Below are 13,169 nucleotides of genomic sequence, written 5' to 3' on the forward strand. Positions count from 1 at the left end.
CAGTTGTGGAATCTGGCTCTGGGCTGGGGAAGGGTCCGCTGGGAGAGAGCGTACCAAGGGGCGGATTGGCCCACCAGGACACCATGAAAATTCCGATGGGCCGGTCCCATACCCCCCTCAGCCAGGCCGATTCACACTCAGGCTGGGCTGGCTCACACTGCTTCCAGTACTTGTGGTTCATTGAAATACAATCCAGAAGTTAGGCTAGCGGGCACTTCCAGGTGCCGCTAGACGTGAAAAGTGATGATGCTGTTCTACCAATGGGGGACCTTGAGAAAGTTAAATAGCCCAGCAGCATCCTCTCCCTGGCCCCGGCCAAAGGTCTCTTCAACGAGCCCGGCCCAGGAGCAGCAGCAAAGCGATGGTCGGAGCCGGATTCACTACACTCGCTGCCACCCCAGCTCCCTCACTCTCACTGAACTGGCCAGAGCGGCGACTGAGCGCTGAAGGGGACCTGGCAGAGAGGTTATTTTTAATTACATGTAACCCACATATATGGACTGGACTGAATATATGTATATGCATAAAGATCAATAGTAATAATATTGTAAATATATATAGGCACTATTTGAAATGCCTGTGAATATATGTATGTATTATATCAGAATATATGGACACTAGTATAGAAGGATCTAGAAATATGCTCACGAGGGACCTAACACTAGTATAGAAGGATCTAGAAATATGCTCACGAGGGACCTAACTGCCATACCTGGGCTCACGGGAGGAGCACGAGCAGTCCAGGAGGAGGTTAGAAATAAAACTGCCGGGGCTGAAGGAGGGCAGAGGCTGTTCGGTTGGAGCTGTGGTCGGATGCCTGAGGAGAGGAGAGCGTGATTGAGGAGAGGACGGACGTCACTGTGTCTGACCGGATTTAACCCGGGAGCAAAGGAGTGGAGGCGGAGCCGCAAAGCAGCGCTGTCAGCGGCGGCATAGACATATCAGTGTAAGCCGCCAGTATTAAGGGAAGAAACGCGGGGAGGAGCGAGACAGCGAGACGAGACTCCAGGGAGGAGCTATACCGTTGGGCAGCCAAGGTCTCCATGTGACGGATGAGCGGCCGAGGTCCTCTGGAGAGGGGAGCTGGGACGTAGCAGCCTCCTGAGAAGGGAGATATCATACCGCTGCCTCCGCTGTACTTGTGAGTACTATATACGCACAGACGACCATATAATCAAAATACAGACTAACATCAGTATAGTCAGAGAGCGTGGATAGTGTATAACACTACAAACACTACCCAAAGCGCTCGCGACAGCCGGAGGGTATCTGTGCGTCAAGCATCATTTACACAGCACGCGCCTAGGAGTGACAGCAGTAGGATGATAACTGCACTGCCCAGTTGAAAGATAGTAAAGCAGTATCTTTTACAATAGATACTATAAGTACTTTTGGCCACTAAGTATTTCTGCTCAGTAAGAGGCTGGGGGAGTAAGTTGTCAGCAGTTGAACTGTATAGCAGCCGTCTGACATTTCTCTACTGCATCTGATCCAACAACTAATATAACCCCAGCTGTAGTTATTATATTGAAATGGAGCAAGAGAAAATATATTTATAGAAAGAGCAAGAGTGGATACAGGATACGACCTATTGACTCAGAGTAATGGTAACAAATAGTAACAGTTACCATATAACTACATGTTTCCTGATTTAGGAATAAAAGGAATTGCTTATGCTGATTTAAATCCTAAGGGAATACAGTGAACATTGAATCTACAAGATATATATATACATACTATATTCTCGGACACATCTGGAATTAATTTGACTCTCTTTAGTAGTGACATAACTAAGGGCCCCAACGTATATACACTGCAGTTAGAAGAGTTGCTTGCGTTACTGGTAACTTATTCTTAGAATACCCGGGTATTCAGGTATTAGCCTCTATTACACAAGAGTTAAATTTTTTGGTCTATTGATAATTTACTTTTTTTGTATTGCATGCAGATGTTTTTGTATATGGAATAGCGAAAACTGTATGTCTATCTCATTATACCTTATATAAATTATATGGATGTAAGTATTAATAAAGCCCTTATTGTGTTGAACCTATATGACAGAAACATACAATTATACTTACCGTCGAAGGGTTCAGCAGGACGTGACTGACCTGGAAAAGAAGAGGAAGGTATTTACTTTATAATTATAACTTATTATACTGCCTTAACCAACACAATATAACTCCCTGCTCACAATAGTCTCGTTCTTAAAGGATAATAAAGGCTAGGGAGGTTTGGGCTTACCTGAGCGAGCCCAAAATTATAATAGCTCAGGTGGAGGCACATCATACTAATAATACTAACCATCTGGTGTTAGCGGATACTAACACGGATAAAGGGGTGGTTACATACATTATTTGCATGATCATGTTAGTGTAAGGGTTAGGGCGTCCCCGGTCACAGTGTATGGTTTGGGGACTGGACAAAGAGCATCGTTGTTGTGCAATGCTTTTAGCGAAGAAACCATTCGCACAGCCGATCGCAAGGAGATTGACAAAAAGAGGGCGTTTGTGGGTGGCAACTGACCGTTTTTGGGGAAATGCAGGCTTGTCCAGGCGTTTGCAGGGCGGGTATCTGACGTCAATTCCGAGACCTCCGTCGCTAGAATCATCGCACAGGATAAGTAACTACAGGGCTGGTCTTGTTTTGCACAAAATGTGTTTGTGTCGCTCGGCTGCACATGTGATCGCACACTTGCAAAGCAAAAATACATTCTCCCGTGGGTGGCGACAACGCATTTGCACGGCTGCTAAAAGTAGCTAGCGAGCAGCCAACTCAGAATGAGGGCCACAGTCACAGGTAAACAATAGCATAACGTAAAGCAAAGGAGGCCCCAACTGTGTCTATCTCAGAATCAGGACCTCTGAGGAGTGACCCCGCCCTCTTAACAGGCCCCTCTCTCTCAACAGACTCCACCCTCAATAGGGCTGCTTCCATAAATTCCACGGGCTGGTGTTCGATCCCAATCTGCCCCTGGCAGCTACTATGGGGCCCAGAGCTGAGAGAGGCCACCTTTCCTGTCACAGTTACATGTGTTATATACAGCCCTGCAAGTGGGCGGGTACGGCGTACCCTTAAGAATTTTGCTGTGACTGTGATGCGCTCACCGTGTCCCCCTGCTGCCGCTGTACACCTCCGCATCGGCGCCTCCCTTTCTCAGCCTGCTGGTAGCGTGATCGTGACGTCAGGGGGCTGGCTGGGCACGGCGTGACTCATGAGGCTTGAGCAGTGGCAAGTAGCAGGGACACTTAGGGCGGGAGAGCCACGTCGCATTAGGCGCAGCCTAGTGTGTGGAGCCTGGGACGGGGAGCAGCCTGAGTCTGACTGCTTGAGTGAGGTCAAATGTACGAGGGAAAGAGAAAGTGTGACTCTTGTTTGGGCGCACTCTTAATATGTCTCAGTGACTACTGATACATTATGTGCCTAAAAATTAATTTAATCTTTATTTCTGCTCTTAAAATAAGTGAAAACTTAACATAAACAAATAAGTTGGAATAACCATGAACACACATTAGACTTAGACGTATGGGAGATCTGTCTTAAAAATAGGAAATGTTCTGATCTTAATTATACTTAGATAATTGCATACTGGAAGATAGCTACATGCCACGCTGCTTCCGTCTGCCCAAGATCAGTACAAACTGTGTTTGTATTAATGAAGCCCTCAATTGGGTTAATTTTGTGAAAGGGAAAACCCACACACTGAATGGTAGCCCTGGTGGTTGACCACTGTCAGGGATTGGGAAAAAGGAGTAGAGCGGGGATAGAATTTGGGTCCAAACAATGTAATAGGAATAAGTATAAGTGGTGATCCTGCTGTTGGTGTTATTTGACAGGGAAAAGAGTATTCCTACTTCACTGGGTATTCCCTAGTGGTCGCCCATCTAGGTACTGACCCAGCCCGCCTCCGTTTAGCTTCCAAGATTGGACGAGATTGGGCCCAGGCGTAGGGGTATGGCCGTAGAAAGACTAACCCTGTACCACCAATGAGAGTGCACCGAAAAGGAGGGGTTATTTCCTCCTAAAGAGGAATGAAAGGGATACTTGGGGAAGAGGAATAGCGTCGGGTATGTAGACGTGAATCTGCTGTCCACGTTAGACGGAGGAAACGAGTCTCCGTAGGTGACACGTTCCTCAGAATCGTGGATGAGAGTTCACAGACGGAAGAAAGAAAGAAAAAAAGAGAAAAGGAAAAAGAAAAAAGGAGAAGGAAAATTAGCAGGAAGGGGAGTAACCCACGTAGAGAGGGGTTCCTGTTGTTCCCCTTGATAAATGGATTGCTAAGAATCCTGAGTCGGGAAAGTTAGATATCACAATGTCAGAAAATGCAGTATCGCTTGATATATAAAAAGAGACTTAATATGCATTAGTCAAATAGATACCCGACCTCTGATATGTATCATTATATTAGTTACCACATTTCACAAATGTGAAAAACTGGAGAATGAGGGTTCATCCGGTGTGCAGAAATAAATTAAATCCCTGTCACCTGATTCAGGAGAATAACTTCACTGAGATAGGGTAAACACAGTTTTAGATTCTAGAGCAGACTAAGTATGGGACCACACACCACCTGTCCCTATTACCTGATGAATGAATATACAGTCATATCATATACATTGGTTTAAAGTACCAGCTATGGTAATAGCAAAGATTCTTCCTGCACCATATGAGTATCAGAATCAGAATCAGGTTTATTGGCCAGGTATACTTGCGTACACTAGGAATTTGTCTTCGGTTTGCTTTACAACAGCCAAGTAGGTAACAGATAAGCAGGTGGGGGGGTAAGCAAAGTCACACAGATAGGTATACCGTAGGAACACAAGTGAGTTACATGTACGTCTAGTCAGTCAATGTTCAGGAGTTCAGCAGGCGGACCGCTTGGGGAAAGAAACTTTTGAGGCTTCTGGCGGACCTGGCGGGGGCGGCCCTGTAACGCCTGCCTGAAGGAAGCAAGTTAAACATGCTGTGGACGGGGTGTAGCTGGTCTTTTACTATCTTCATTGCCCGCTTTTTAGCTCTGGACAAGTACAAGTGCTAGAGCCTTAAAAAAAAGCCTGATTAGAGACCATAGGTAAGTAGCAGAGTAGCATGCTGCGCTCTCCTCCCCTCACACAAAGGACAGCAGTAGTGAGCAGCAGGGGAAGGAAGGGGGGGCATGTGTACCTGGCACTGGGGCATATCTGGCATATCTGGCACTGGGGGGACATGTGTATCTGGCCAGTACTTGTGGTTCATTGAAATGCAATCCAGAAGTTAGGCTAGCGGGCACTTCCAGGTTATTTTTAATTACATTATTTGCATGATCATGTTAGTGTAAGGGTTAGGGCGTCCCCGGTCACAGTGTATGGTTTGAGGACTGGACAAAGAGCATCGTTGTTGTGCAATGCTTTTAGCGACGAAACTATTCGCACAGCCGATTAAAGGAGATTGACAGGAAGAGGGCGTTTGTGGGTGGCAACTGACCGTTTTTGGGAAAATGCAGATGTGTCCAGGCGTTTGCAGGGCGGGTATCTGGCGTCAATTCCGAGACCTCCGTCGCTAGAATCATCACACAGGATAAGTAACTACAGGGCTGGTCTTGTTTTGCACAAAATGTGTTTGTGTCGCTCGGCTGCACATGCGATCGCACACTTGCAAAGCAAAAATACACTCCCCCGTGGGTGGCGACAACGCGTTTGCACGGCTGCTAAAAGTAGCTAGTGAGCGGTCAACTCAGAATGAGGGCCACAGTCACAGGTAAACAATAGCATAACGTAAAGTAAAGGAGGCCCCAACTGTGTCTATCTCAGAATCAGGACCTCTGAGGAGTGACCACGCCCTCTTGACAGGCCCCTCACCCTCAACAGACTCCACCCTCAATAGGGCTGCTTCCATAAATTTCCCCGGGCTGGTGTTCGCTCCCAATCTGCCCCTGGCAGCTACTATGGGGCCCAGAGCTGAGAGAGGCCACCTTCCCTGTCAGTTACATGTGCTATATACAGCCCTGCAAGTGGGCGGGTACGGCGTACCCTTAAGCTGCTCACTGTGACTGTGATGCGCTCACCGTGTCCCCCTGCTGCCGCTGTTCACCTCCGCATCGGCGCCTCCCTTTCTCAGCCTGCAGGGAGCGTGATCGTGACGTCAGGGGGGTTGGCTGGGCGCGGCGTGACTCGTGAGGCTTGAGCAGTGGCAAGTAGCAGGGGCACTCAGGGCGGGAGAGCCATGTCGCATTAGGCGCAGCCTAGTGTGTGGAGCCAGGGACGGGGAGCAGCCCGAGTCTGACTGCTTGAGTGAAGTACAGACAGTGTACAGACAGTGTACTGTCTGTACTAGTCCAGTATATGTACATATGCTATTAAACAATGCCAGCGGCCTGGGGCAGTGTGTATATATATATATATATATATATATATAGTGGAACAAATTGCTGCGGCACTCAGGGTCTTATGAAAAGCGATGTGTATTAGTTGTCAATCACATAAACAGCGCACCAACGTTTCGGGGAGTTCAACCCCTTTGTCAAGGTGTGAGTGAAAGAAAAAAGAAAGTGAAGTGTACTCACCCATAAGTAGAGAGAAGCCCGCCAAGTCCCGTGCATCGCTGCTCCCGTGACTCCGTCCCCGGCGCCGGGCGGCGCGGAATGATGACGAATGGTGACGCCCGTACTGCGTCACAGCCGGCCCGTTGCTAGGCAACCCGCACACAGCGTCGTCTGGGCGGAGGCAGGGGAGCTGCAGACAGATACAAAAGAAGTGTCACAAAGGGCTATACATAAAACAGCACGCTGAATCATATACCATATAAACTATATTATAAAACATAGCACTGGAGCCCCAAATGTAGTTCATAAGGCTCCCCATGGCCAGTGTACATGAAAGAGGCAAAGAAAACTTGATATATTAAACATTATAGGCCACACATGAAGGACCAACTACAGATGGATAGAGCATGCACCTCACCCTGTACTGTGCCTTAAACCACAGGGACTAGAAGCGGAAGGCATGCCCATAAAGGAACCTCAATGAGATACATAGCACAAAACTAAACACATCCTGAATGGGGTGCCCTACACTGGGAAGGCAGACCACACCACCTGGTGGGCTGCCGTCCTCGGTGGGACCCGGGCTGATGCCCCCTCACTTGGGGGGTACGGAGCTGTACCAGCGAGCCATCCCATAATAAGGACAGGCAGTCCTGTGCAACTTTATCCGAAGATACTCCAGGCAATTCTTTCATTGAGACCTGCCGGGTGGATGGTGTTGAGTTCAAAAATCCACGTTGCTTCCTTGCGGAGAAGACGGCCATCCCGGTCACCTCCCCGTAGGCTCTTGGGGATCTGGTCGATGATAATATGCTTAAGGTCCCTCAAAGAGTGTTTGGCCTCTTGCAAATGCCGGGCTACTGGTTGGTCAGATGAAGCACCGGCTAGAGCGGCCTTGATAGCAGAGCGATGCAGTGCCATGCGTTCACGCAAAGTCCTTATCGTCTTCCCCACATAACACAAATTGCAGGGACAGATGATGAGGTACAGGTCCGTACCCCCCAAGTGAGGGGGCATCGGCCCGGGGCCCACCGAGGACGGCAGCCCACCAGGTGGTGTGGTCTGCCTTCCCAGTGTAGGGCACCCCATTCAGGATGTGTTTAGTTTTGTGCTATGTATCTCATTGAGGTTCCTTTATGGGCATGCCTTCCGCTTCTAGTCCCTGTGGTTTAAGGCACAGTACAGGGTGAGGTGCATGCTCTATCCATCTGTAGTTGGTCCTTCATGTGTGGCCTATAATGTTTAATATATAAATTTTTCTTTGCCTCTTTCATGTACACTGGCCATGGGGAGCCTTATGAACTACATTTGGGGCTCCAGTGCTATGTTTTATAATATAGTTTATATGGTATATGATTCAGCGTGCTGTTTTATGTATAGCCCTTTGTGACACTTCTTTTGTATCTGTCTGCAGCTCCCCTGCCTCCGCCCAGACGACGCTGTGTGCGAGTTGCCTAGCAACGGGCCGGCTGTGACGCAGTACTGGCGTCACCATTCGTCATCATTCCGCGCCGCCCGGCGCCGGGGATGGAGTCACGGGAGCCGCGATGCACGGGACTTGGCGGGCTTCTCTCTACTTATGGGTGAGTACACTTCACTTTCTTTTTTCTTTCACTCACAATTTGACAAAGGGGTTGAACTCCCCGAAACGTTGGTGCGCTGTTTATGTGATTGACAACTAATACACATCGCTCTTCATAAGACCCCGAGTGCCGCAGCAATTTGTTCCACTATTGATTAATCTCTCTGAGGGCACCGGGGCACGGACTTGACCGAGGGAGTGCCGGGCTACACGATTCTTTGTACCCCCAGGTGTTGCCGTTTTGGTGTCCCCTGCACGAGCCAGGGCACCCCTGGACATTGCATTATTGATTTTCTTTTACCCCATACATGCTGATTGAATTACCGCTGGACACAGCTGCAGTCCCTCACTGATATCTATGCAGCATTCATTGTATCACTGAGGGGATTTTCTAGCTATTAACACTGGACACTCTGGACTGCAGCAACTGCACTTGTGCACTCACACTTTGGGCTTTTACAGCAGCACAGCTTCAGATATGGATCCAGGACCATCCACTTCAACCACTGACTGTGCCAAAGGATTCGTGCATTTAAACATCAACAGGAGGGACCTATATGGTTTCACCGACGACGATGCAGACAGGCTGCGTTTTAAGGAACAACTGTCTTTCACTGACCAGCAGCTGAGTCAGGAAGATCTCTATCAGCAATTGTATAAACTGAAACGTAGGGAAATAGATTTCTTGCTTCATGGAATATCACTTTCCGACTATCATAGGGAGTGTATGATCCCCAGAGGTACAGGATCAGGAATGCTCCTACTATTGGCAGGTATAACCCTGACTTTTGTAAAAAATGGGTCGGGATCACCAATAAGTGCAGTCTAGATCTTATGCTATTGGTGATCGAGGAGGCCGGCAGGGAGCTAAGGGTGGTCAAGGATAAAATAACCGCCTTCGAATCAGCCCATTTGCCCTCTATGCAACAGGACGATTCCCACTACTGGGTACGCAAATTACGCATGCAATGCGATAATTATCGCAGGGAGTTACTCAAGTTTAAGAAGAACAAGTTGGATATCGTCCAGGAGGACTACGAGACCAATAGAGTGCACCGAAGGCTGATGGGAGGAACTTCCGGTGGTCCCTATTCTTCGCAACCAAGATCCAAGCAGGGCTGGCGTCGCCGCAGAGAGAATAGATCAGGGCGTGGGGCCTCGTCCAACAGCGATAGTGAATTCGCGATAGCAGACTCTGATGGCTCCCAGGATACGCCATCCGTCCCTTCAGGGGTACCAAGTACATCAACCGCCAGAGGAAAAGGTCGGCCACCCGCCGGGGTGGGCAGAACACGCGACTCAATAGACCGGGCAGCGAAAAACAAGACCTAGTTTATAATTTATCTACCCGTGTTTTTACCCCCATTGAGCTGAATGTTCTCAGCAATGGACTTTCCTTTGTTCCTACTAACCAACACAATGATATGAATTGGAAGATCGATCTATACCAATTTGCACGAAAACTACGGCGGCAGGAATATTTCTTGATAATGTCGATATTATCTTAAACCATAAAGCTATACCTTTAAACACACTTTTACCAGGGCCGTCTTAACAGCAGTGTGGGCCCCTGGGCACAACAATGCACTGGGGCCCCTACCTATCCTCCAGCGGTAGGGGTTCGGGGTGCTATTAGCGGCAGCTTTGATGTCCCGCGGGCGGTAGGGGGTGTTCTATCTTCAGCTCAGCATGTAGGACCTGGAGCAGTAATTTCTGCTAATTAATCCTTTACTGCACAGATGCGGCAGGAAGGAGAATACTAACCTGTATAAGGGGGCATTTGGCTGAATGAAGGGGCCCTAATACATGACTTCCAGGGTGGTAGGGGGTGTTCAATATGCAAGGGAGGGGTGGATAGTGGAGTGGGCTTAATATTCACCATTTTCCGGTGGGAGGGCAGCTTGCTTAAATGCAGATATCACCAGTTCCTGGAAATAGATTTCTTACCTTTGAATGGGATAAAAACCTAGAGAGTCCCACGTTTCAGAAGATATTGGGGACTTGGGGATCAGAGTTCAGAAGCCAGAGCAATCCACCGGCGAAAATATAAAACTGCATATTAGGCATGCAGAGCTGTAGGAGGGACCAGCTGCTGGAAGGCTGATATCTCTGGTTCTGGGCATAGTAGAGACAAGCTGCCAGTGTCCACCAAAAGGGGAGAGTCCCAGCTTTTGGAGTATACCTTCAGAAAAACTATACGTCAAACAGAATCTGAGATATCTGGCTGGGGAGACAATTAACAGGCTGGGATGGGGACCACTACTTTGAAGTCGGATATCTCTGGTTCCCCTGGCCCGATTTTCAAAAATCTGGTACCCCTGGAAAGAGGGGACCCTCAGCTATTAGCATAGGGCCCTTATACTCCTGGGGCCCTTGGGCAAGAGCCCATTGAGCACATATGAACATACGTCCCTGACTTTTACCATGGAGCCGCTGCGGCCGCTAGACTTAGTACACACGCTACGTACTCTGTACGCTATTTGCGTACAGAGTCCCGTACCTTGTACGGACTTAGCGTACAAACGCCGCTCTGGGGGTACAAAGTACACACAGCGCGCACACACTCTTGATATACTTTAAACCTTATTAGTAATGCAATGCAATGATATTATTACACTCTAAACCTTATGCAGCAAAGCATTGCAATGATGTTACACCTTAAACCTTATGCAGCGCTGACGGTACAAAGTACCCGCAGCGCGTACACAACTTATCAATACACTCTTAAACCTTATACAGTTAGGTAATGTAATACGCTTTAAACCCTAGCAGGGAAAAGAGGACACAACACAGATTTGTAGTTAAAACACTGGGCTCCGACACCTCAGTGTATATATCTGGAAGGGGATAACAATACAATTTATACACTACAATACAACAGAGTAAATGGCTACAGTCAATGTACATATGTGAGAATATTTGCTTGCGCAACCTGGTCCAGTCCTCCGCTAATCAGGTAGATAGCGTTAAGAGTCTTCTGACCGGCCAGGCAGCAACAGGCTTTTTATACACTACTTCCAAAAGCAATACAATGGATACTGTAATCCCTTTGTCCATTGGACACAGGAATGCACTTTTACAGTACAAGAGAGGTCATAGGTCGATTTGAATAGGTGGGCGATGTCTTTCTTAACTGCTCTTGTGGGTGGTCTCCTCTGGATTCCCGCCGCATACATAATATACAGTAAATACAGTTTAAACCTATATTCTGCTTCTGCACCTAACTATCCTCAGAAACATGCGATCTTCTTCAAACCAACACCAGAATGTTTCCCTTAAAATACCCTACAGCTGGATACCAAACACCACCTTGTAACCTTGTTCTGTCCCCTCCTATCCTGTAAAGGTGAATCCCTTTGTTCTGTAACCATTTTAAACAGCTATTTCTTTCTGATGTGGTGCAGGGGGGCTATGTGTACAATGTGCACTATTTGGATTAAATATGTAATGTTTTGATAACCCTCCATGTGTTCACAAACTCCGCCGTAAATACCCATACCATGCGCAGGACCGCGGGAGCGACCATACGCAAATTGCGGATATGTGCACGCATGGTGGAACAAGTATACGCGCAGTGGGCATGTGTGTGTGGTTAGTACATGATGTGTGTACTGGAATATTATTCGACTTTGACAGTCCACCCTTTGGCAGTCAACAATAACTGCCACTATCTTAAACACTAAACAGAAAAATATATAATACAATATCTACAAATGATTGGATGGTAGGAGGAGAGGTGTAGGTGGGAAATGTATGACCTAGTGGGATAGTAAAAGTATGTATGTATGAATCCATGTCTGAGGGGCATGTATCATCGTGCCGTATATGTTCTAGATAAGCTTCGAGGTAATATACATTAAATCCTTCTTATCCCGTATTAAGGGTCTGTAAGTGGGCCAACAAACACTACCAAGCTCTTTTCGGCTTCTTGTTCCAACAAATGGGGTGCACATTTAGTTGATGATACATGGAGGGGGAACATATGTGAGTGCTAATATATGTGGCTATCACCTGTCGACTATGTGTGTCACTAACTGAAGGTTGTAGAGATGAAGATAAGACACATATCTAAAATACATTCACATAACATTTTCATAATTGTTCTTGGGTAGGGTCGATGTCTTTTCCGGATCGGTGCATCTGGGCAAAGGGGGAGACAAAGGAAAAACGGGTGAAAGAAACAGGCCATGGAATTCATTTGCAATCCTTATCACAACACTGTCTCTATGGATGGGTCATAAATTAAATCTGCTGCGGTAACTCCTTAGACTCATCAATTTTGTGCCGTGCTTGCGCCGCGTTAGAATTCGAACACACCTGAATATCAAGCCAATAATTATGACGACTACCAGGATACAAAGGAGAAACTTCCCTACACTCATAATAACATTTTGAGCCCACTCTCCTAATCCTGAGAACCAATTTCGTGGGTTCAACCATGAGACCCAGCCGGTCAGTTCATTACTCACAGCAGTCAGGGTAAGGTTGTGTCTCCTTCGGAACTCCCACTTCAACTGCAAGATATCGTCCATCTTTTGATCGATGATCTCGGTTGGGTCATCAGTGCTGTTTGTAATATACGTGCAGCACTTAACACCTTATTGAGTTGCCAAAGTGACACAGTACCCACCCGTCACGGCTGTGACATAATTAAGGACCATCCTGTGCTGGATCAATTCCTTCTTGTAAGCTTGTGTCAAAGTCAGAAAAATATCACGATGCACACTGCCATATTTGCACCTCACACAGGTCTGCGCTGCGCATGCGTGCGCTCTCCCGTGCGTGCGCATACTCGCTGTTGCGGGCGCGCGGTATGTGCATTTACGGTAGAGTTCATGTGTTCGTAGCGTGCGACTCAATCGTTACATATTTTCACTATATAATGTATTTTGTAGACCATGGTCCCTTTGATAGATTCTGAAAGTTTGGTTAATGTAGAATGTTCATGAACAGAGAAATCCCCCTTTGTTTGATACGAAGGGTCAGACAGGAGTAATACAGTGGTGTTTAGTATCCATCGGAAGAGTATCTAATTAGCAATATTCCGGTGTTGGTTTGAAGCGG

At 47.4% G+C, this 13,169-nt stretch overlaps 1 long non-coding RNA gene across 2 annotated transcripts in view; it reads left to right on the forward strand.

Annotated features, from left to right (window-relative positions):
* The first annotated feature begins 506 nt into the window (after positions 1-506).
* LOC134935458 (uncharacterized) overlaps positions 507-13,169 on the forward strand; it is a 52,610-nt gene continuing 39,947 nt past the window's right edge. The window contains exons 1-3 of one of the 2 annotated variants that reach the window (XR_010180155.1): positions 515-1,141; positions 2,062-2,129; positions 7,938-8,101. This is a non-coding gene — a long non-coding RNA (uncharacterized LOC134935458). Of the gene's footprint in view, positions 1,142-2,061; positions 2,130-7,937; positions 8,102-13,169 lie in introns of those variants that run through there. The other variant, XR_010180154.1, reaches the window with a different exon arrangement.

The sequence above is a fragment of the Pseudophryne corroboree genome, chromosome 6, assembly GCF_028390025.1.
Source record: "Pseudophryne corroboree isolate aPseCor3 chromosome 6, aPseCor3.hap2, whole genome shotgun sequence".
Lineage (NCBI taxonomy): Eukaryota > Metazoa > Chordata > Amphibia > Anura > Myobatrachidae > Pseudophryne > Pseudophryne corroboree.